Here is a 25,663-nt window from a genome sequence, read left to right as displayed (position 1 = left end):
GGCATTTTGAGTACAGAGTTATGCCTTTTGGCCTAGTAAACGCCCCGGCTATCTTCCAACGTTTTGTTGACAAGATTTTTTCAGACTTGTTGTATTCATCAGTAGTGGTGTATCTAGATGATATCTTAATCTTCTCCAGATCGCCTACGGAACATCGAAGACATGTCATAGAGGTGCTGCAAAGGCTTAGAGACAACCAACTGTTGGTGAAACCTGAGAAGTGTGCCTTTGAGGTACCCTCAATTTCCTACTTGGGTTTCAGCCTCTCTTAGGACGGAATCCAGATGGACACTGAGAAGGTTAGGCAGTCTTACAATGGCCAACCCCGAGGAACGTGAAGGACATCCAACGTCTGGGGTTCCTGGGTCTGGCGACTTCTATCGAAGATTCATTCACAACTTTTCAGAAATAGTATTGCCTATCACTCAGTTGCTGTAAAAAGGGAATCGTTTTGAATGGGATCTGATGGCGGATCAAGCATTCCATCTGCTCAAGAAGTCCTTTACCTCAGCCCCTATCCTGATCCAACTGAACCAATCATTGCCCTTTATAGTGGAAACTGATGCCTCTGGAGGATCCATAGGCGCGGCATTATTGCAAGAAGGGGAGGATGGAGAGGAACACCCGGTGGCGTATTATTCCAGAACGCTCACTCCCAGTGAGCTGAATTACTCCGTTTCGGAAAAGGAACTTCTGGCCATTCGTCAAGCCTGCATTAAATGGAGACATTTATTACAGGGATCAATCCATCTTTTCCTAGTTCGTACAGACCACCGTAATGTGAAGGTACTACAACAGATGGAGTGCCGCAATTCTAGGCATGCACGTTGGGCATACTTCTTCGCTCAATATGACTTCGAAGTCACCTACCTACCTGGAAGGGAAAACGTGTTAGCAGATGCATTATCCCGAAGTCTAGAAGCGGAACATTCCAAGAATCCGCAGAGACACAAAACAGTCCTGTCCAGGAAAAGATTTCTTGGAACCATTAATTATTTTTTTACAGGAGGTGGAACAGGCCTCTAAGGCGACACTAATTCCTTCACAACAACTGCCTGATATGGAAAAGAGAGGTCCTTTCCGCTTATACCAGGGTAGATTGTTTCTTCCTACGAAGGACCTTCAAACACAAGCTATGTCCTGGTGTCATGATCTTCCTTCTGCTGGACATAAGGGTCAAGTAGCCACGCTAGATCTACTTTCAAGGCAGTTTTGGTGGCCGAACATGTACCAGGATACTAAGGAGTATGTGGCAGGGTGCTCAGTTGTGCCTCTAGTAAACATTCAGGGTCAAGACCATTAGGTCTCCTCAAACAAGAACCATTACCGTCTCAACCCTGGGAGCTAGTATCTACCGACTTTATTGTGGATCTACCGCCCTCTTTGGGATTTACGGCAATCATGGTTATGGTAGATTCTTTGAGTAAATTGGCACATTTTTCTCCGCTTCCAAGCCTTCCATCAGCTCCAGAGGCTGCTGCAATATTTCTGAGAGACGTGGTCAGGTTATACGGCTTACCCCAACACATTATATCAGACAGGGGTACACAGTTTACCTCACGGTTTTGGTCCGCCATGTGCAAATCTCTAGGTATTAAACGATCCCTCTCTTCTGGCTTCCATCTCCAGAGCAAGGGATTGACGAACGTTTAAATGCCAACTTAGAACAATATCTCTGTTGTTTCTGTAGCCAACAACAAGAAAGATGGGCATCGTATCTATCCATGGCCAAGTTCACCTATAACAACTCAAAGCATTCTGCTACTGGTGTTAGTCCCTTTCTATTCACCTATGGGTACCATCCTAGACACATACCTTATTTTGGATTGCCAACCACTACCATACCAGCAGTCGATAAACATCTAGAGAACTTGCGGTGCATTCAAAAGGATGCAACAATGAAATTGGAAGCCAGTAGAACCCAATATAAGAGACACACTGACCGCAAGAGATTACCCAATCCTAGTTGGTCTCCAGGTACTAAGGTATGGTTGTCCACTAAATATCTCCCACGGTGGACGCATTCAGGAAAGTTTACGGCCCGCTATATCGGTCCTTACCCAATTGAGTCCTAAGTCAACCCAGTAGCCTTTCGCATGAAATTACCACCTTGCCTTAAAAGGATTCATCCGGTATTCCATACCTCCCTTCTGAAGGCATACAAACCCGATCTCTTTGGCTGCAAAAAATCCCATCCTGTTAACTACACGGACCCAAATCCAGAAGAGTATGATGTTGAGAGACTGGTGGATTCTCGATACAAACATGGTACCCTCCGGTATTTAGTTCATTGGAAAGGATATCCTGAAGAGGAACGTACCTGGGAGCCAAAGAGCCACATTCACGCCCCAAGACAGCTCAGAGATTTTCATCGTCTCCACCGGGGCAACCCGGAGGAGTCCTGATGAGGAGAGGGCATGCCGTCACGGTTCGACCGTGGAAGTTGTGGCAAAGATGGCGGCTTCACTGAGCCGTTACGGGATCAGCAGCAACGCTCTAGCCTCTCTGAGGCTTGAGTACTTATGGCGGCCACGCCCCCTCTCGGACACACTGTAACTCTTCCTGTTTGTTGTTTTGAACAGCTCTAGCGTTTCTGCCGTGCCTCGTATTTTTTCCCCTGCTTTTCGCCCTTCAGCCTTCTCAGCAGGGAGCCCCAGTTCTCCTGGGTCCCTTCCTGCCTTTTGCTTCTATCTGTTCCTGTTTCCCGTCTCCTGACTTTCATTGCACCCTCCGTGCCTCCTTGATCCTTCTCCTTCGCTTTCTCCCTATCGCTTTCCCCCTCGCTAGCCTCTGCCGCCCGCTTCAGTCGACGCTCGCCTTTGCCTTGTCCCGTGTCCAGCTCCGGACGCATGCTGTTGTCCTGCTCTCTTCCCCCTGGAACAGTCTGTTTCTATACTCCCTATGATTCGGACTCTCCTTTCGTTCTGCTCCTCTCATACTTCAATATTCTTTTTCTTGGCATATTTCCTTCCCGGTCCTTTCCAAATTGTAGTTCTTATCTACTTACCGGGACGTCCTCTGGTCTCCTCTTTCCTTTCACTCTTATTCAGTTGTTTCCTGTTTTCTTCCTTTACCGGGGACTTCCTTTGTAGTTCCTATTGTGCACCACGGTCCAGTATTCCTTCTCTCCAGTACTGTGTGGGGTTGTCCACACTATCCTCAGCAGCGTCAAGCGACTACTCATTGTTCCGCTACCAATTCTGAAAACAAGCAGCACCTCCCAAGACCTCCATCTGCTGATTCCGCATCAACACTGCAGGATTTTTTTGCCTTCATCAGCTTTTTCCCTGTTCTTGGGGCCTGCTCCCTTGGGTCCGCCTGGCGGTTGTCATACCTTGTCAAGGTGGCGCCAGGTGGAGAGCTTCCTTATCTCTACGAACGGAGGAAGGGAAAGAAGATCGTAGAGGCTGAGGAAGATCAGGAGCGCATAAGAAGGGAAGAAGAAAAGAGAAAGAACCCACTAGAGTCCACCCCCCGGAGCCCTCAAGTGAGGAGACACATGGGAGGTAACTGTAGTTTTTGACAGCTATAGTGACACAAAGGATTGGGGAAGTGAGCACCATGACCACGAAAACCAAAGGAAAGGGGGTAAAGAGGTCAGACTTCGGGGGACACCCTGGGCACACTCCCCGCGAGCTGGCCGGTGCATACCCCCGGGGTCGGAGGAACAGGCTGTAATGTCTAGACAGGAATTCCTGGGGGAGCTGCACGCTTTACAGTCGAATTTGGCAAAGACTTTTCAGGAACAATTTCAACTGATGCAAGCCGATTTAAACGAAGCCCTAGGGGAGATAAGACAAGAAATGCAGCAATTAGGGGAAAGGACAGACACTCTGGAAAAAGGCCTCCAAGAAGTAGATAAACTACAGCTAACAGTGAAGCTATGGAGAGGTTGGATGTGGCAATTCGAAATCTCAAAATTCAAATGAAAGATTTGGAGAATGGATCAATATCAGAGTGAAAATGTTGCCGGAATCGGTATTAGACAAGGTCTTGAAAGCGGTAACCCAAGGCATTTTTGCCGATATCCTAGACCAGGGGAACCCCAAGAAGATTGAGCTGGATCAAGTGCAAAGAACTGGGCGGATGGCCAAAGGACAGATGGCGAGGCCTAGAGACGTCCTAGCAGCATTTACTAGGTACGTCCAGAAGGAGGCAGTCCTCCGAGCAGCACAGCAACGAGAGCCCATTATGTTCAAAGGACAGCAGATTGCGTTATTTCAAGATTTGGCAAGCAGCACGCTCATGAAAAGGAAACAAATGGGCCCATTGTTAAAGGTGCTAAACGAGAAGGGTATACGATACAAATGGACATTCCTATTTGGCCTACTTTTTGAATGGCAGGGGACCCAGAAACGTATCACATCTCTACAGGAAGGGGCAGATCTCCTTAGAATAGATTTGGAGGCAACCCCCTCAAGCTCAGGAGCACAAGGCGCGATGGGTCGATCCAGGTCGAAACCCTGGGAATGGACGACAGTGGGAGAGAAAAGGAGAAGAAGATTCAAAGAAGGGAATCTGCAGCGAAAAGGAAACTCAAGTGAAGACAGGAACGGAACATTTGCTGACCCTTGAGTCATGACAGAGGTAAAAGGGGTGGTGGGCCTCTAAAAGGAGAATTGAGGTTATGGGTCATAGGAGGAGCAACCATTTTGGGTACGGAAAGTGCAGAGATGCCCGAGTTAGGTGCGGAGAGCAAGCGGGAAGGGGTTGTCCTTCCAGGGGAGGATGGGAGGGGGAATAGGGAGGGGAAAGGGACAGGGGGTGGGAGGTGATGAGTCATTTACAGAGGGGAGGGGCGGGAGGGCAGTAGCTCATAGTGAGGACCAAGTCTCAAGTACTGACTTCTTAAGTGGCAAACGCATAATGTGAGAGGATTGAACACCCCCCTAAAGAGGAAAAAGTTGGAGCACTTCACGAGAAAGGAAACGCCTGATATTATGGGTCTCCAGGAGACGCACCTTATGTTTAAGGATCAGGGTAGGTTGAAGCTGCGGGGATTCAACCAGAGTCTCCATGCCTCAGGTTAAAGTAAAGCAAGGGGGTGGCCCTGGCTATCAGGAATACGGTTGACTTCAGAACTGACACGGTAACAAGGGACAAAGAGGGGAGATATATAGTGGTCAGGGGGAAGTATCAGGACGCCCCTTACACAATAGCAGTTTTATATGCCCCTAATTCCGGTCAGGAGCAGTTTTTGCTGCGGGTACTGCAGCCAGAAGAACAATCTTGGGGTCAGATTGTTTTGATGGGAGATCTTAATATAGCTTGGGATAGGGAGAGGGACAGAGATGGCAAACGAATAAGGGGGGGGGGCGGTAATGTCGGCTGAACTGAAGGATAAGACCGGTAGGATGGGATTGAGGGATATATTGAGGGAATTGAAGGGAGAAGAGGAGAGTTACACCTTCTTATCTGGAGTTCATGGTTCGCAATCTAGAATAGATTATATATGGGTCTCGTGGGGTTAGTTGGTGGCATTCAGGAGGTGAATACGGGACCGATAGGGATTGCGGGCCATAGGATAGTCTTGGCTGTTCTGGACCTGGGTCGAAGAGTGAGGGGAGTGTGGGGCTGGAAGTTTCCAAGGGCGGTCCTGAGGGATCCGGAAGTCTGGGGGGAAATCGAAGAGAAGATTAAGGCCTTTTTTGTTGTTAATAGGAAGGAGGATACAGGGGAGGAGGTAAGGTGGGACGCATCCAAGGCTACTATCAGAGGGGACCTAATTGCAGCAGATGCTTATCGAGTGAAACAATTGAAAGCTTTCGAGGCCCAATTAGAGACTGAAGTGGAAGCGGCTAGACAGGCAGTCGGTGGGACCCCTTCCCGGGTAGCTATGCAGGAATATAGGCAAGCGCTGGGGCAGTTGGAACTTTTGCGTACCAAAAAGGCAGAGGGAGCACTACTGGCAGTGAGACCGAAATACTACGCAAAGGCGAATAAGGCAGGCGCGCCATTGGCACGTCTACTTAGGGGAAAGAGGGCGAAAAATGCTCTTACGGCCTTGAAATTGCGCTCTGGGGAAAGGGTCACAAAGCAGGAAGAAAAACAGGAGGCTTTGGCGGGGTACTATGACTCCCTTTATGCCTCCCAATACCCCCGTAGTGATATCCAGGAAAGGTTTTTACAATCGGTACAGCTGCGGGACATCGGAAGGGAAACGAGGGAGGTCCTTAACCGGGAGATCACGGAGGAGGAGGTTTGAGGGGTAATCAGGGCTCTCCCAGTAAATAAAGCCCCGGGGATGGATCGCTATACTGCAGCCTTTTACAAATTGTTTATCTCGCAGTTGGCCCCGCAATTGACCTCACTATTTAATTCGTCAGCAGATTGGTAGAATTACCCCGTCCATGGAGGAAGCAAAGGTGACCCTTGTCCTTCAACCAAATAAAGATCCAGAAGAGAGAGCAGCCTATCGCTCCCATAGCTTTGATCAATACCGATGCCAAGATATATACAAAGATACTCGCAAATAGACTTGATGCCATTCTCCCGCTTTTGATACACCCCGATCAGGCAGGCTTCGTCAGAGGCAGCCAAACTGCAGACAATATCAGGCGGGTGGCCAATTAAGTTGAAAAGATGCAGAGAATGAACACTCCTGCGGTCTTGGTGGCACTCAATGCGGAAAAGGCCTTTGACCGCGTGGAGTGGTCCTTTCTGTTCCGAGTAATGGAAAAGATGGGCTTTAGGGGGGAAATCATGACAATGGTTCAGGCTAATTACCAAGCCCCGTCCATTAGAATAATGGTGAATGGGACAGCTTCTAGACAGGTAAATATACAGAGGGGAACAAAACAAGTCTGCCTGCTATCCCCACTTCTTTAAGCGATCTACTTGGAACCCCTTTTGCAAGCAATAAGGGAGGCAGCGGGGATACGGGGCATTCCTTTTGTGGGGGAGCAACAGAAGGTCGCAGCCTTTGCTGATGACATGTTGCTCATGTTGACAGCACTGAGCGAATCGATCCAGGTTAGCATGACCCTGCTGGAAAAATTTGGGGAGGTCGCAGGGTTAAAGATCAACGCTAACAAATCTGAGGTCCTAAACCTAATGCTAAGGAGAAGGGAACGGGATGAGCTAAAGGGGGGTACTCATCTTTTGTGGAGCCCGGGAGGGATTAGATACTTGGGGGTGAGAATCACAGCAACTTTAGCTGGGTGGTATGCGGCAAACTTTCCCCCTCTCCTTAAAGCAATCAAGAGGGATTTCCAAAAGTGGAGAGATCTTAGAGTGTCCTGGGTGGGGATGATCGCAGCGGTTAAGATGGTAACACTTCCGCGGCTGTTGTATTTATTTCAAGCGATTCCGCAGCCGGTACACTCAAGCTTTTTTAAGGAATTGGGAACTCTGACTAAAAAATTCTTATGGGAAGGGAAAAGAGCTAGGGTGAGCGGTAGCTTACTGATGACACCCAAGGGGTAGGGAGGCTTAGCGTTACCAAATTTTCTGCGGTATTACGAAGCAACTCATCTCCGTATCATTAGGGAATGGTTGAAAGGTGAACAAGGTCAGCAAGATAAACTTTGGCGAAGGATGGAGAGGGCGGTGGCACCCCGCAACCTGGCGGAAGTGCTCTGGCTGCCTAAAGTGCACAGTCCCCCGCATCTTTATGAAAGCTCAATAACTAAGCTAATGGTGGATACCTGGGCTAAGTTGGCAGGATCTAAGGGAATTACTACGTTCCCGTCGCCATTTACCCCCATCTTTGGCAATGGAGTTTTCACCCCGGGCCTGGTGAAAGGTGCTTTTGAGAGATGGCAGGAGGGGGGCTGTGGGAAGCTATGTGATATGTTTCGGGGAGGAGAACTGCTGTTGTTTGAAGACTGTAAGCGAGAATTCACAATACAAGAGGGGGAAAGAATACGATACGCACAGATAAGGCACTGGGTACTACACCCTGGGGTTAGAATGGCGGCGACAAGGGAACCAATGCATTTTGAGAGCATACTGTTAACCAATGCCGGAACGAAGGGCCTCATTTCTAATATATATAAGATTCTAGATACATCACATACAGGTCCTCAGTGGGCTTATATGCAGAAATGGGAACAGGTCCTAGGGAGAGAAATCAGTAGGGCTGAGTGGGAAAGGCTATGGAGGAGGATACCTAAACTGGCTAAAGCGTCTCAACTACAAGAAGCATCATATAAGATCTTAATTGGGTGGCACTACACCCCTGCCCGGCTTCATAAAATGTTTCCCGCAAGATCAGGGAGTTGCTGGAGGGGCTGTGGTTTGGCAGGAACGGCGGAGCATATCTGGTGGAAGTGCCCTAAGATTGAACCTTTTTGGGGAGAGGTACAGAGGGCGCAAGAACAGGCCTTTGGCCCGGGAGACAAACGAACGCAGATACATCCTCTTGGGCATTCGTGAAGCCTCAGAGGTAGGGGGACTCAGAGGAATGGAAAAAGCAAAAGTGATACTAACTCTCGCGGCTATGATGTTAATAACTCAGAGATGGAGGAGCCCCGAGATTCCCATGATTCAGGATTTGCTTCGGAAAATTTGGGAAATAGTGGCTTTGGAATGGGCAATTTATGCCATGGACGACAAAGTGCAGAACTTTACAGCGGACTGGGGGGAAATAATGAATTTCCTTAAAGATGATTTTAGAGTGATGTGGTGCCCGCAACGCTTTAGACTACTAGACCTACAATGAATGTGGAGGGACTGCCCGGAAGAAAGGCGATTTAGGATTTGAATGCTCGTTACTGGGGGGGAGGTGGGAAGGGAGGAGAGGTGGGAGGGAAGTTTCCTTTTCTTTTGACATGTAAAATTCGATAAAAAGAGTTTTTAAAAAAAACGCAAAGCTCAGGGTGTGGCTGCTGGGGCGTCCCCTATTTTCTCCTGTTTGTGTACATGAGCCAGGCTGCATTGCAGCAGCAGTTCAAATGTTGCAAAAAGAAGCAGAATTAGTACACACGTTATAGTGCTGCATGTGGCTTGCTGCATGCCTGTTACAAACTTCTAGGGCAGTGGGGGGATTTAACGTTAGTAGTCGCACGTGACTTCATGTGCTAATGACATGCAGGGGTTTGCAGGAGCCGTATGCGGCTTCCTACATGCAGCTTTTTTAATAGGAGCTGCACGTGGCTAATTTGCATATAGTCTCAAGGTGCAGGATGCCGTGGCTTATTACATGTAAGCAAAGGTTTGTCCAGGGGCGTTGCTAGGGGGGGCTAAGGGGGCTATAGCCCCTGATCTTTTGGTTGTAGCCCCGGATAGAATGGCATGAGCTACAGCCAAAACACTAGCTAGCCCCAGTTCCGACATCGGTGTAGCCCCAGATCTTTTCCAGACCTAACAACTCCCCTGGGTTTGTCCATGATCGTAGGGACAGCTTATACGCTGTCCTATGGTCTGTGCGTGGTCGGGTGCGGGGTTAATGCGTTCAATTAGCTCTGTGGGGGCACCTGCGGTAGCCGGTGCAGCAATTTGCTCAGTAGGAAGCAGGGGCCAGAGATGTGGTGGGACTGGGCCCCCTGCCCGATTCCCCTGTTTGCCAGGGCATTAGAGAGCACTGCAGGACATATCTTACCATGGCGAGGGGCCGGGTTCATGATCCTGGAGGACGTGGCCCTTCGCGTGTGTGCTCATGGCTGGAGCTGCTTGTTGTGCGTCTTGCTGGGTCGAAGTCTTGAGCACAAGCCCTGTGTTCTGCTCCCAACGCGGCTTGCATATTGTAGTTCTGGACCCAGGTGCTGTTGAGAATTGCAGTCTTATAGGCGCTTGCCCTGCAGAAAGGGCAGAGAAGCCTCTGATAAGGCTTGATTGTTCTTCTCTTACAGTGCTTTTGTTTTTGTCGTCTTTTTGGTTTTGGCTGGTCCCTTGAACTCCCTGCTCTCCCTACAACATGCAACGCTTGCACTCCTTGACCCCCATCCCTGACAGTACCGCAACACTGTGATCAACACTTTTGAATACCTGTTAAGAATACAGTTGAAGAACAACATAATAGTTCCCCATTGGTAGGGGTACAAAGAGGTTGAGGAGATACAATTGTGTATTATCACCCCACAACAGCAAATCAACTGGTCTGAACATGCCCATAGACCTGATGACTCCTCCCATTGCCTACTTAAATCGAGCAGCCTGTTTGCTCACATAGGGAATAGGCCCAAAGTTTGAAGAGAAGCTGACCCCCAAGTAATTGATATTGTAGATTCTGAGGATCACAGCACCCTTGCAATACATTGCCCTAAATTTCACAGTGCACCTCCCCCTATAACAGGCCATCACAGCTGACGTCTCAGCATTTACCACCAGTTCCAAGCTGTCCATAAAACAAACATAGGCCCTCATTACAAGTGAGCCAGTACGGAAATTAAGGTGCTGGTAAAAAGTCACTGGCACCTTTTCGGGAACAGCTCATTTTGAGTCTGCCGATAGGGGCCACGGATCTCCCGGCAGGCCTGACCTCCTGGGAGGTCAGGCCCCTACCAGTAGGCTTTTCACTGAAGCACCGGCACTGTTACTAACAGCTGTTACTAACAGTGCCGGTGCTTCAGGTTTCCCATTTCCATGGAGTCCCATTGGACTCCATGGAAATGGGAACTTACTGTACCGCTGCCGCCGCCTGTATCCCGATAACACCAGGATGTCAGACAGAGGTAGCAGTGTTACAGGGTTGCCGGTAACCCGCCGGTTACTGGGTGGTTTTACCGGCAAACTCGTATGGAGGCCCATAGTTATAAATGAGCCCATGTAAAGCTCTTGGGGTGCACGCCATCAAAACAGTGTCATCTGCATAGAGGGCGTGGATCTCAATAGATGTTTATACAAAACTGTGATATACAAACAGAAGAGAAGAGGGGCCAGGACATAGCCCTGGCACTCCCCTATCTCCACTGAAAAAGAACCTGTGCATCTCCCATTGACACCTCTCCCGACACTGGCCTGTGTCAAGTCATGCAGTCTGGCCAGGAGACTCACCAGAACTGGGGGACAATTAATGACTACGAGCACATCCCATAACCTGGCAAGATTGACCATGTCAAAAGCTGTACTCAGATCCATGAATGGCAAGTAAATTGGCTCCTACTTTATGTAGATAGCATGAACAATCACCATATAAAGATTAAGGGACTGGTCAGCAATACCCAGACCCCGCTGGAATCCCAATTGCACCAATGAGAGAACCCCACTACCCGCAACCCACTCCTCTAGCCTAGCAATAATAGCACGGCTGAAAATGTTAAAGAGAGAGTCCAGTGACAATATTGTCCTATATGAGGCAGGAGCTTCCTGTGGCCCCTTTTAGTATATTGGCTAGATGGTGGCGCGAGACTAGGATAGAGGTACCACACCCCCAGCACATATAGCATTAAACTCCTGGGTCAATACCGGGACCGACAGATCCAGAACCATGACAAACAAATCATCCGGAACATTGTCAGGTACAGGTGCCTGGTTACAGCCAATGGTTTTGGTTATTTCATCCACCGTAAATATAATCCTTGCGGGGGCGTGTCCTGGAGCGCCAGCAATGCGGCTGCTTCCCTGAGGGCCTCCGCCCGAAACCCGCGACATTTAGCATTTAATCAACCCCTAGCGAACGGATCAAATCGACCGATGGAGCTATGGCAAGCTGATATGCTGAGGCACTCGCCGATGTGCAGTAAGGCTCCATTATTCCCCTATTAAGCTCTGAAATGGATCGAACTCCCCCGCGCTCGCAGTCCGGCAGCATCGTTTTCAAGATGGCGGACAGGACCTGCTGAGGAGGTGGAGGTGGAGCCGTGAGGAAAGATTCCTCGCCCCGTCACTGGCGGCTCGCTCCGAAGATTTCCAGGGTACTGACGCGGACGGAGCCATGAAAACGAAGGGCTCCCCTCTCCGTGGCTGACCAGCGAGCAGCATCAGAGCCAGATCCGAACCGAGGACTGGAGCACCCGAGAGCGGCGACTAAAGAGAGGTGAGCCCATCCCCCATAAGCATCAGCCCTGCGGAGTGAGCGAGGCGCTCGGCCTCATGCGGGACATCAAAGCTGAGTTTAGGTCCTGCATGACCGAGCTCACCACACGTCTAGAACAGACAGATCAACGACTCATAGAAGCCGAACAGAGGCTAGGAAAAGTCGAGGACTTAACCCAGAGCCATGACGCAACGCTAATAGAAATGTGACGCGAGATTCAAGCGCTCCAGACTAGAAGCAAAGTGCTCAAATTTAAGCAGGAGGACCTGGAGAATAGAGCACGACGGAATAACCTGCGCATCCAAGGGGTCCCGTTGTCTGTCCAAGACAGAGAACTACCAGAATATATAAGCAATTTTTTCCAGGCCCTTCTCCCGCTCACAGACAAAGCTCAACTCGTCCTGGACCGAACCCACAGATTGCGCCCGAGGCGAGAAGTAGACTCAGATGGCCCCCGGATGTAATCACTAGAGTCCATTTCTACGCCACCAAAGAGGCCAATCTCGGCGATAAGCCGCTCCAAGGACGAGTTCTCATTCATGGGTACCCCACTTCAGATAGTCCAGGATCTCTCCCTGATGACCCTTCAGAAAAGAAGAGCCCTCAAGCCCTTGACCCTGTTCCTCCGAAGCCAGCAGATCCGCTATCGATGGCTGTTCTCTTCCACTCTCCAATTCACATACCAGGGAACCCTACGCAAAATCAGCCATCTTCCGGACACAAAATCCATCTTGCATCCAAACTCCCCGGAGGCCTCGCTCTCCTCCAGTCCCCACCTCCTGCCAGAAGAACCGGACCAATCACCCCAAAGACAGCAACAACAATCCTGGTCTAAAGCACAGAGACGCCGGAGGATACGATGATCCAGTCATACCCCTCTATCGTGATCTAGCCAATCCCGAAACTAAAGCGGAACAAAACTATGCCGCGGGCCCCGAGCGGCCCACACCCCACTCCGAGGAGTATTTCATCAACTCACCCTTGGAGGCGTACCAAGTGCAATGGTTCTACCCCGGCCCTGTTGGCGGGGAAAACAGTTTTGGCCCTGTTGGCTGTGGAGAAGGCCGCACGGAAAACCCCGGCCCCCCACACACATCCATGTTCACCCTCCCGTTTCAGTTTGCCCTCCCGTTGGAGAGGTTATAAAAGACCACCAGACCACCAGAGAACCGCATTGTCACCAAGCTCCTGGATGATGCCTGAAACTCATGACTCTCCCTCACAGAGCCCACCCCAGCCGTCGAGGAAAGCCCACGATGACCCTCAACCACACCTGAAAGTGAAGTTCCTAACCCTCAACGTCAGAGGCTTAAACAAGCCGCAGAAGAGGAAATCTATGCTACGGCGCCTACAGAACGAAGAGGCCTCAGAAGTATTCCTTCAAGAAACTCACCTGATTCCAGCAGATTTCACAAGGCTCCGCGACAAACAATTCCCGTTACAATTCCTGGCAATCGAACGGCACCAAAAAAATGGAGCAGCTTTACTCTTCGCTAAGACACTTAGACCACAAATTTTAGACGCTTTGCTTTGCCCAGATGGCCGCTTCGTAGCAATTAAATGCCGGATCTACGGCCAGCTATGCTCCCTTATCTCGATCTACGCCCCGAATGATAAGCAGGAAGAGTTTTACTCAGCTCTGGAAGATGCCCTCCGACCATTCGTGGAGGGTCAAACGATAATAGGGGGAGACTTCAACGGACCCCCTGACCCAATCAAAGATAAATCTCACCCCCCTGCTCGTAAAGACTTCAGTGTGGCAACAGCTCTGCTTAAACTTTTCCGCACCTTGGATGCGGTCGACACATGGAGAGTCTTACACCCAGAGGTCCTCGACTACTTATTCTATTCTTATGTACACAGAACTTACTCTCGCATCGACCTGCTGCTGGCTTCCCCCCCCAAGTCCTGGCTTACACCGACGAGGTGACCATAGGTCCCAGAATCTTATCGGATCATGCCCCAGTCATGCTAACATTGAGAGCCCATGACCCTGATCCACTCCCTAAACGCAAGTGGTCCCTATTCGACCCGATCTTGAATGACATGTCATTAAGGGATGTGGTAGCGAAAGCCATCAAAGACTACTTCAAAGAAAATAAGAGCGAGGACACCTCACCAGCCAACACGTGGGACGCAATGAAATCAGTTGTGAGAGGGGTCCTAATCTCCCAAGGAGCGGCCTATCACAAAAAGAAGAACCAGACTCGCTAGATCTTACAGGAGGACGTAGAGAGAGCAGAAGCTATATGTAAAGCCAAAAACTGGACGCCCAGAACCCATCGAGCCCTGCAGATAGCTCGCAAGAAGCTAGAAGCACATTACGTGGAGGACACGGCTCAGATTGGTAGCGAAAGCCATCAAAGACTACTTCAAAGAAAATAAGAGCGAGGACACCTCACCAGCCAACACGTGGGACGCAATGAAATCAGTTGTGAGAGGGGTCCTAATCTCCCAAGGAGCGGCCTATCACAAAAAGAAGAACCAGACTCGCTAGATCTTACAGGAGGACGTAGAGAGAGCAGAAGCTACATGTAAAGCCAAAAACTGGACGCCCAGAACCCATCGAGCCCTGCAGATAGCTCGCAAGAAGCTAGAAGCACATTACGTTGAGGACACGGCTCAGATTCTTGACAGCCAAGCAGAGCTATTACGCTAAAGGGAACAAGGCCAACAAATTTCTGGTGGAAAAACTGCGAAGACCAGAAAGAGAAATTCCATCCTAGGCCTCCGTGATTCCCAGGGCAGAGTCCAGTTCGCAGAGGGATACAAGCAACACATCGCAGTCACTCACCTCACAGACAAAATGACAGCCTCCCCGAGATCACCCGAAGAGCAGCTCTCGTACCTGCGAGATGCAGCGCTTCCCCGGATCGAGACGAGCTGGAGACCCCGATCACGAGCAAAGAGGTCGACAAAGCCATCAAAAGTCTCAAACCAAGGGCCCTGGGTCCAGACGGATTCTCGACCCGCTTTTACAAAGTCTTTCGCTCGCAGCTGGTGACCCCCCTCACATCGCTCTTTAACTCCTTTGCTACCTCGGGGTCCATCACCTCATCCATGCAGGAATCGATCACGGTTCTCGCCATGAAACCGGGAAAAGACCCCAGAGACATCACAGAGTATAGACCTAACTCTCTACTAAACCTGGACGCTAACATTTACTCAAAGGTCTTGGCCAACCGATTAGCGAGAGTGCTCCCGGACATCATCGACCCAGACCAGACAGGATTCGTACTGAATAGATCTGCTGCAGACAACGTTTGCAGGGTCCTAAACCTGGTCGAAGTCACTCAACGAGATGCACGTAAATTGGCTGTCCTAGCTTTAGATGCGACTAAAGCCTTTGAAAAAGTAGATTGGTCATTCCTCCGATTCACCCTAGAGTCCTTTCACTTTGGACCCACATTTCAGAAACTCGTTTTAGCGAACTACCAATCATCGAAGACCTTGCTCTGCGTTAACAGCTTCCTATCTAACCCGATCCCCTTATCATGCGGCACCAGACAAGGATGCCCCCTGTCTCCACTGCTCTTCGCCCGGGTTATGGAGCCACTGGCCCAAAGGATCCGACTGAACCCCAGAATGAAAGGCCTCCAAGTAGGCCCCACTCAACATAAAATAGGACTATATGCGGATGATGTGTTATTAACCATATGGGACATCACCCAATCGCTGAGGTCCTCCCTGGCAGAAATTCATCGCTTTGGTAAAGTTTCAGGATTCGCAATAAACTTCACGAAATCATCGACCCTGGGGGTGAGACTGGAGCAGGAAGATAAGGTTTCTTTTAGAGCCCTCTGCCCGATCCAGCTCAGCGAAAAGTCCATCCCCTACCTAGGAGTACAGATCACAGCCAGACCGGAGGATACCTACCAAGCGAACTTTCAACCACTGTTCAAGACTTTGGAGGAGGACCTCACTCGCTGGCTCTCGCAGGCGATCTCACTACTGGGCCGCATAGCGGCATGTAAAATGAACCTCCTTCCACGCCTACTTTACACCTGTTCGTCCATTCCAGTTTTGATCCCCCGGTCCCCACTATTGCGCCTCCAAAGGAAGGTACTATGCTTCATCTGGAAAGGTAAAAAGTCAAGGATCCCGCTCAAGACAATGCTGAGCAATCCGAACTTGGGAGGCCTAGGAGTCCCAGACCTCCAGAAATACCAGATTACAGCCCAGCTTGCTCACACTGTGGACTGGACAATAACCTTGAACAGACCTAGATGGGTCGAGATTGAACAATCCCGCTTACCCCTCCCTCTCCGCTTCCTCCTGCACCTTTCCCCCGTCCTCTGAAGAACGTGGCCGAGCATCCTCTCTTCCACTAGGCAGACTGTAAAAGCTTGGGAATGGACTCGTAAACAGAGGGGAATCCCTAGAGTTCTAGGCCCAGCTTCCCCGGTATTTCATAACCCAGCGTTCTCCCCAGGAACCCCCCTAGTGAACTTTAAGAACTGTATCGCCGGCGGCCTCAGCTCCCTAAGCCAGGTCTTTGAGAGGAATCAACCACTCACCTTTGAACAATGCAAAAACACCTTTGACCTAGCAGAAACAGACAGATTCACATATGTGCAACTGAGGCATTGGTGTTCTCATCCAACAACGCGTGAGGCAGCGACCCGAGATCTAGACCCTATAGAGCTGACAATCGCAGATCCCCCACACCGAGGGCGCATCTCAGCGATGTACAAGCTGTTGCAGACGAATCTCCTGGTCGCTAGAGCAACCTACATGAACCAATGGGAAACAGACCTGGGACACCCAACAGAAGACCAGGTCTGGTCAGACATTTGGTCTTGCACGCGGGCCTCCTCCTTCTGCATCACTAATCGGAGTTGTGCCCATAAATTACTTCTAAGATGGTACTACCCGCCACTTAGACTATACCATATCAAACCAGCCTTGGACCCTCGATGCTGGTGTCGATGCAGCCTACAGGGATCGCTCATCCATATGTGGTCGTCCTGCCCAGTAGTTGCAAACTTCTGGGCCCAATGCATCGCCACCATAGCAGACATAACTGGGATAAAGCTGCCCTTGGAGCCAGAATCAATCCTACTAGGAGCCCCGCTTCCAGACATATACCCGAGGTCGGGTAGAAGTGCCACCCTCCTCACTCACCACCTCCTGGCCGCTAAAATCACAGTGGCACGAACCTGGAAATCGCCGGAGGGACCCCTGATGATCCTATGGTGGCTGAAACTTTGGGACATCTTTGTCGCAGAAAAGATCACAGCGGCAAATAGAGGCCTCCTTCACCGCTTCACGAACATCTGGTCCCCTGTAATAGACTATGACCAGAGCTATCCAGCACTAACTTTTAAGCCATGAGCAGTAGCAAACGCTCTAACGGCAAGGAACACGGAGATAATACAACGGACAGAAGAGCAAGATTTGGACGTTAACTAAGGGGGGACGGGAATGGGGTTGATGGGGGAGGAGTTGATCAAGGAGCTGCACAGAGCGTCATGAAAGAACAGGTTGTAATGTACTTTTCTCTGGTGTGTCGATAAAAAATAAACATGTTTAAAAAAATATATATAATCCTTGCATCATAGCCCCCTTACACCAGATTCCCCATACTGCCCAGGTTAGCAGGGCTACAATTCACTTCCCCAAAGCATACAAAATATAAGGGTGAAAAATGGTTCAACCAAGCCTTATCCGATACATTGGAGACCGGGATCAAATTTATAAAGCAGACCATGATTTGCAATTTCTGTCATGATGCCTACCCCCAGGCATCCGGACCAAGCCCCTCAGCCCCGGGAGCAGGCATCTAGATATTTAGTAAAACCTCAGCAGCCCCGGCTAGGGGCTATCTGGGTTCAGTCCTGGCGCCTTACGCGCCAGGCTCATAGTAGGAATCAGTCCTGGCGCCTAAGGCTCCAGGCTCATAGTCATTAGTTACCTCAGGCAGACCATGCTGCAAATGATTCCAATCCAACATGAAGCCTGAAAGGGACTATTTTTCTACAGGGACTATCTTTTACTCGGGTGTGGTTCTAGGGACTTCTTACCTGGGACTACTTTTGAGGCTATTTAAACCACACCCGACCAGCAACACACGCTTCGCGTTATTCTGCATCCAGCAGCGTAACACTCACCGTGCCTGCAGCCTGCATCCAGTCTTCTGCCACGCCCGCCTCGAATCCGGAGCTCCTAAAATAAAGAGGAAAGAAAGGGACAAGGTTAGAAAACAAACTTATTTCTATTCCACACCTGATTCTGGATCCATCTTGTCTCCGGACCTGTAAAGAACATCATTTCTGCATGCGCCGCACCTCCAGCTGCAGCACCGCGCCATACTCACCAGTCTTCACAGCATCCATCGGGTCGGGGCTGCCTCCATCATTTCTTCGTCGAACTTCGGCACCTAGGAGACAAAAGAAAACCACAAGGTGTGCCGAGGGAACCAACAAATATAATTCTTACCACCATAGACTTACCTGATTTACCACCGGAGGCATCCTTTTGTGACTCTCCATATTTTCACGTGCCGCATCTGTAAAGGGAGACAAAACAACACGTTTTCCTCGTGCAACATTTACCGGACAGCGCCGGGTAATACAGACTCTTACCTGAGCACCACCAGCTGCCACAAGAGCATCTTTTCACGAGCCAGCTGCAAGACAAGAAAGGAAGGGGGGAACAAGAGTGAACATCGGACATATTGAACTCTATGAACTTAATACTTACTGGTCCTCACCAGGAACCTCAGAGTCAATACTCTCCGGAACTCTCCCGACCCTTCAAACCAGTGAAGTAACTGGAATCAACGCGCCCCTGCAAATCCACGCAGGATGGAGAGCTCATCTTTCAAGAATATAAGGTGAGATTGCTGTGAGGGCATTTCGGAGGTGATTAGTTGGGGAGGACTGTGGGGGTGCCATCACTTGAATCCACAAGTGGCTAAATCCATCTCTCCACTTGCAGGAGAATATTTCTACGGGTTAAGCAGACAGGATTAGGAGGGCAGATCCAGTCAGTCATCGCTGCACTACGCATCATGTGGGTGGAGACCGCAGCTGTCCTGGTCCGACCGATGCCGCTGTGGGAGCCAGGTGAGCGTAACAGAAAGCGAAGCCTATCTACAAATCCCCACCCGGGCGTTATGGAAACCTCAGAAACTGACCAACTAGCCCTATTGTTAGGGGAACTTAGGGCAGAAGTGCACTCCGCGTGCCAAGAGACTAATGCCTTCAGGAGAGAACTGATTGTGTCAAAGGAGCGCACTGATGATCTTGCTAGACAATTACTGCAAAACTAAGCTGGGCAAACACCATTACCTGGACTCGGGGGGAATCCAACTCCTGTTTCATCGAGCAATCCTGTGCAAGTGGTTCTACCAGGGAGCATTCCTTTAGCTCCACCCGAACGTTTTGCTGGGGACCCAAAAAAGTTTGCTGTGTTTATGAACCAATGCCGCTTGCACTTTTCATGTAGACCTGGAGCTTTTCCGAACGACCAAACCAAAGTAGCCTTTGTACTATCATATCTTAGTGGCAGCGCAGCGGATTGGTCAATTCCATTAGTTAACCAGGAAGACCCCCTGCTTCGGGATTTTCAAGGTTTTCAATTGAGCATGGAAAGACTATTTGCCAGACATTCACAGGGACAGGCCCTGGATAACAAACTTTTATCATTACGACAAGGTAACCAGTTTCTACTAACCTATATCGCCACTTTCAATAGGTTAGTGGTGGAAACCGGATGGCCAGAGGTAAAACGAATTACATTATTTTATCGTGGAATTCGGGGTGAACTCAAAGACGTTTTGGCCCAAATTGTGAACCCACCTCAGGATTGTGCAGAATATATAGACTTAGTGGTCCAGTTAGACCACCGACTTCAGAATAGAAAGGCTGATCGAGCTAAGTTCGAGAATCGGGTATTGGTTAAACCCAATATTAAACAGGGGGTTGTTGCCTACTATCTGCGCACAAAGACACAATTCAGCTAAGATTGGCGTAAAGTTTAATTGAAGAAATCTTGTACAGCCTTAGAAAAATTCATAAAGCAGCCTGACACGTGTTTCGAGCTGAAATGCTCGTCATCAGAGGCTGTTAATTCTGTGCATGATTATATAAAGATCCAAAACATCAAACCAAAATAGAGATAAACAGAAAATAAAACATAGAGGGTTGGCATAGTTATACCAACAGTTACGTTTCCATGTAAGAGATACATGTGTGGCCGCACCCGCAATGTTAAATCAAAGGGTCAACAAAGACAACGGATAAAAGTGATATACCAGCATATGATTGCATGAATAGAAATTATGAACAATTAATCAGATTGCATATTTTTGTTTAAAATAAAGGATATATTAATTGCATCTATAGTTACCAGAGTCGTTGCATGATCAATAGTTCGAAAAGAAACAAAAGTAAATACGAATAGACATCAATTAGTAGTCCAAAAACATGTTTTAACAAAAGCATGAGAGGTAATGTCTCTCCCACTCAATGGGCATACCAAAAAGATCAATTAACTGAAAAAGGGAAGGAGTTACCTTATTATCCTTGTGAATCAACCTGGACTGAGAATTTTATTGGGGAATATAACATTTAGTTAGAGAAGGTCAATAAAGGGTAAGTCACTCATAAAATGGTGCTGTTTAAAAAGATGTTGCTAAGGTTAAGAGTGCTTACCAGTAATTGATTAGTCCTCCAGATATATAATTAACGTGGGCTCAACTGTTGGAGAGATATAAATAGATCCTCTTCACTCTGACTATTCGTCATTACAATACAACTAACCACTATGAAATTAATGATGCAAACATATAAAGAATAGGTAAAGAAAAGAGCACCTAAATTAAACGCTTCCGATGCGTGAGAATTCTGCAAGCCACGTGAGTAAGCAATTAGCACAGAGACGATTGAGTGGGGCAAAGAGGAAGAAAAAACAAGGAGAAAGGCTAATTAGCTAACAATGTAGTATATGATGGGGATTAATTGGTCACATACGTAGCCCCTCAGACTAAAGGTAAGTCTAGGGGCATACGCGTAAGACCTACACTCACCAGCGTCTCTGCCGATGTGAACTGGAGCCGAAGCTCCGCGGCCGACGCCGCCACAGATAAACACTGCGGCATTCACGTCAGGAAGTGAAGCGTACGTGATCGTACGTGTGGCTGACAGCTAGATAGCTGCCATATTGTAGTATATTGATACGCGCATAACGCGCTCAATTATTAAAGATGTTATATGATACCAGAGGTCAAGAGGCACATTAAAGACCACTGGTTTAACCAAACGTATACTCCGATCACTTGAAACCAGTAAGTCTCAATATTGTGGTATGTAAATTAAAGAGAAAGTCCCCGAAAATGATACTTGGTGAGACACGTAATGATAAATGAGGCTTGAAGATTGAGTGAGAACCCTTAGGTGATAATGGTGCAATTAATTAGTGCAAATTTGGTTGAACACGGAACAAGAGCCATGTCATCAGCATAGGTTAGCCAACAGATTTTGTTTCCATTTATTTCCGGGCTAGCCAATGCTGTTGGTTCCAGTGACGTCATTTCACCAAAATGCCTGGGGTAGCAGAAGTGACATCACAATGCCACACCCCCAAGCGTGACATCACAGGAAGTGATGTCATTTGACCACAACCCCACATGACATCACTGGGAGTGGCCTCATAAAGCACTACCCCTCAGTACACTAAGAAAAATATGGTTATGATATCACTGTATTGTGACACATTTCATACAAGAATGGATCATCGTATGTAGCAGTGTCAAGGTCCATGTTGCCATGGAAAGTGTATGAACCCAAATCCCCTCTTTATGTGGATCCGCCCTGTTATTTCAACATAACTACAGAGCGAAATCACATTCTAGGGTGACAGGGGCAGATAGGTGGGTATGGGGATAGGGGAAAGCACACTGGCACCTCATTTATAAAGAAATCAGGACAAAAATGACATATCTTGGAAATAAGAGAGCCTGAAACCTTATGGCAACCGCACAGCATCGCCATGCCGTTTTCTATGCAAGAACAGCAAAGCATAACGCTGTCGGTCCATGGCAGCTACTTCATATATCAACTGAAACCCTAAAAAGTACAATCAGAATACTTATAGGTGATATAACTCGTGATAAAAAGCACACAGCAGCCTCTAATCAAGGAATACGCAGATCCCACACAGCAGCCCACAGTCCCAGAACACCCAGAACCTCTAATCCAGGAATACCCACCACCTTCAGCAGGCCTTGGTCCTATGGCACCTAGAACCTCCAGCAGTCCCTAATACATTTGCAGAACCCCTGATCCAGAAATATCCAGAACACGAAATTGCCCCGTTTGTAAAAAACAGTAGGGTAGGCAGCTGTCCCTGGCTCTGACCAAGGAAATCCAGCTCCTGCAGCAGCCTGTGACACAGGAATCCCCAGTCCTGCAGCAGTCTGTGCTCTGTGACACAGGAATCCACAGGTGCCACAGCAACACTCCCGAGGCAGGGGCAGAGCTGCACAAATTAAAGGTCTGCACACTCAAGCAGCGGTAGCTCAGGCTCTGAGCCCCATCATTACATCCACATGCTGGTGTTGCACCACCCGCCCCTTCCCCTCTCGCCAAAGCCGGGGAAGGAACACAGCACCTCCCCCAGTACCATAGTCACATTTTGAATGGGCACTTCTTGCATCCATAATTCTGCTACAGTGTTTGGTACAGCCAGGGTCGGACTGGGCCATAAAATTGTCTCGGGCACCAATGGAAAAGTGGCCCACAGTTGCAAATGGCAATTCATTGCTTTTGTGACACTGTTTGAATATTGACAAAGGGGGAGTTTTTTTGATTAAACATGATGCAAATTGTGCATTTTAAACAATATTTATTCAGCAGCACTGGTCAAAACAACTAACCGCAGAGTGAAGTTACTCATCAAACTGGCCCAAATTGGCCAAAAAAGTGCCCACTTTGACCAATAAAACGACCTCCCAGATCCTTTAGCTTACTCAACAGAGCTTAACCATGCAACATCTGTAACAGTAAACAGGGAGCGGTTGCATCAGGAAGAAGGCCCTTTTCTCTCCATTGACTTGCAGTGGGGGAAGATACAAATTTCTGAACATCAGCGTTTAGGGATAAGAAATAGGGAGCATTGGGTGTTGGGCCTACGGAACGGTGCTCCAGCTAGAGAGTTTGCGAGCACGCAGCTCTGTCTTGTTCCGGCCCAATCCTCCCCTGGAAGTACCCACTTCTTATGGCGCAATTGTGTCCTGCATTGAAAGCGGGGGAACTTGCCTATTCGGGAAGAAGCGGCGCACATTGGCACAGGCCCCCTTTCTGTCCCCCAGGGCTCAAGATGACACATCTCAGTCACACGGCTGAAGGTGAGCCTTGCTCAGGGTTGGCATGAGGGTGACTCATTGCCACGGACAAGATGTAACACTAACCTTTGTGCCACTGTCGCACACTCAAGCAGCGGTAGCCCAGACTCTGAGCCCCAGCATTGCATCCACGTGCTGGTGCTGCACCGCCAGTCTCTTCCCCTCTCCGCCAAAGCCGGGGGACGAGGCTACACAGCACGCTGTGGGCATGCACCGGTTACTGGACAGAGGACTCCAGGCGCCTGCTGATTGCCAAAATAGCTTTGCCACTAAGCAGGCGCGGGGCCGGCGGGCAAAGACTAGGCCTGCATTGTTGGCTGCCGCGGCAGCAGGCGAGTTGGTGAGGCGAGCATGCCACAGCACACACCTCAGCCTGGGCATGTGGGGGCCTGCGCCACACAGGCCATTTGCAATACTGATGAGCACCGCGGCTCAGCATCTCGGCATTAGCCGTACCGTGACCAACCCAGCAGCACCCCGCCCCACCTCAGTCATGACACACAGATACACAAATTGACTCACACGTACTTATCATTGCTTTGCACTTGCAGCAGTGGGAACACAGGATGCCAGAATGCGGATAAACAAACCACACGTGCAGTGCTGGCTGCTCTCCCAGAACAGAGTAACCAGGGCATGCAGCAATGCTGCGTAGCTAGCTGTGGCCACGCCCCCTCCGGATGATTGGAGGAATGCCAGAGGTCGCAAGAGATTGGTAGAGGTCGCTGGCCAATCGGCAGCGGTCGCTCTTGTGACCTTTGACAACCCCTAAATGACATCCCTGGTTGGTTCCAAGGAATTGCCCATATCCGCCAGGTACATATTGAAAAAGAAGGTGCCCCCAAGAAGCTCTGTCTTACTCCTCTTTCCACCCCAATCGGGTCTGACAGTTTCCCCTGTTCATCGAGTCTCACTCTTAGTGTAGTATCTCTGTTGGATTCCACTAATATTGGTAGAATATAATCAGGGATTCCCCAGTTTTGTAGATCTCCCTTTCTCCTGGCTTTCTCACTGATGATATTCAGGACTAGCCCATTCAGTGCTGTTGATAGTCCTCGAGAATGACTTCCCCGTTGCCAAGTTGAGCCTGCCGAGACATCCCCGCATCATGTCATTTGTCATTTTCAGGTCCTAGGCGTTCAAAAATTCTATCCATCGTCTTCCATTGTCAGTGATTCTCTGGCGTCTTTTTGCCTCATTTTCCTTTGTCGACTGAATGCACTTTGTATCCAGGTCCCCATTGCGAGTATACTATCAACTCCCTCAGATTCTAGCTTTATCTTTTCCAGTAGTGAGGATAACATCAACAAAAAGGTATGATAATTATGAATTGAAATTTGGCTTGTACGATCTAAATTGGACTCTTCAGGCCTGGATGCCCATTTTATTGTTAAAAATGAGGTCCACTTTCTTGCTTGTAGAGTTCCTAAATGCCATCAATAGACACACTGACGGTCTGCCATTAGCTTCTTGTAGCGCAGGCAGAGTATATAATGTAAAACCCTCGATTTCTACTGTGTTGACAAGCCAGGTTTCTTGAAAGATTATAATGTCATTATTATCAAAGATTTGTTCTTTGATTTGTTTCGATTTCAAAGTGATGGTTCCCCGGGTGTTCCAGCTTACTAGCAGATATGTCCTTTACCTAAACAGATTGTGTTCCCATTCCTAATTTCTGAAACACTTGACTCACAATTTCTGGGAGGAGCGTTAAGACATTTTCTTGCTGGTCTCCTCGAATGTCTTCTCTCTCTCTATCTGAGCCAGTGTCATTTGAACTCAACGTTGTTCGGGACAGCTCCGACTTGATGCAGCCTCTTTCTGTGATTATTGTGCACCCTCCATTTTTGGCTTCTTCTGGTAGTGAGGAGCAAACATTTAGGCCTTGTTTCTCCAGGTCTCTTGTAACACCCAAAATAGGCCTTTTTTAAAAAATGATTTATTATGCTTGACATAAAAACAGAGAGAACGAGCAGCATACAGATAATTGGTAAGTATATATTCCACAAACATAGTCTGTCGGGAGATTATACAGAGCAGCAAAACATCAGTTGGTGGCACAGTAACCAGAGACACAAGTAACACAGTAACAGTTAGAACACATGAGTTAAATGGTGTTGGGAACTGGGGAGGTTCGGTCAGTGGCGTCCTCTTCGGAGTCAATGGATAGGGAAGACATATAGGAGCGGAATTTGGTCCAAATGTTTCTGGGTCTGGACATAGTTGGTTGCAAGCTTGCCCAGCACTCCTTGGTATTGGGGGCCCAGGTGAAAACCCAAAGCCACTGAGTATGTGTGGGGGCCCCGGCAAGAAGCCAAAGTAAAAGGATACAACGGGTTGCTAGTAGCATACATAGTCCGGCCAGTTTCCTAGAGTCACGCCCGAGCCAGGCAAGTTCA

General features: G+C 48.9%; 1 protein-coding gene across 1 annotated transcript in view; it reads right to left on the bottom strand.

Moving 5' to 3' along the window:
• The window catches only part of DNAH17 (dynein axonemal heavy chain 17), an 8,024,690-nt gene that overhangs the window by 5,501,407 nt on the left and 2,497,620 nt on the right, over positions 1-25,663 (bottom strand). The gene's annotated exons all lie outside the window — the stretch shown is intronic.

Source organism: Ambystoma mexicanum, chromosome 3q (assembly GCF_040938575.1).
Source record: "Ambystoma mexicanum isolate Mex_15411 chromosome 3q, UKY_AmexF1_1, whole genome shotgun sequence".
Lineage (NCBI taxonomy): Eukaryota > Metazoa > Chordata > Amphibia > Caudata > Ambystomatidae > Ambystoma > Ambystoma mexicanum.
This window is presented reverse-complemented; position numbering and strand designations above follow the sequence as displayed.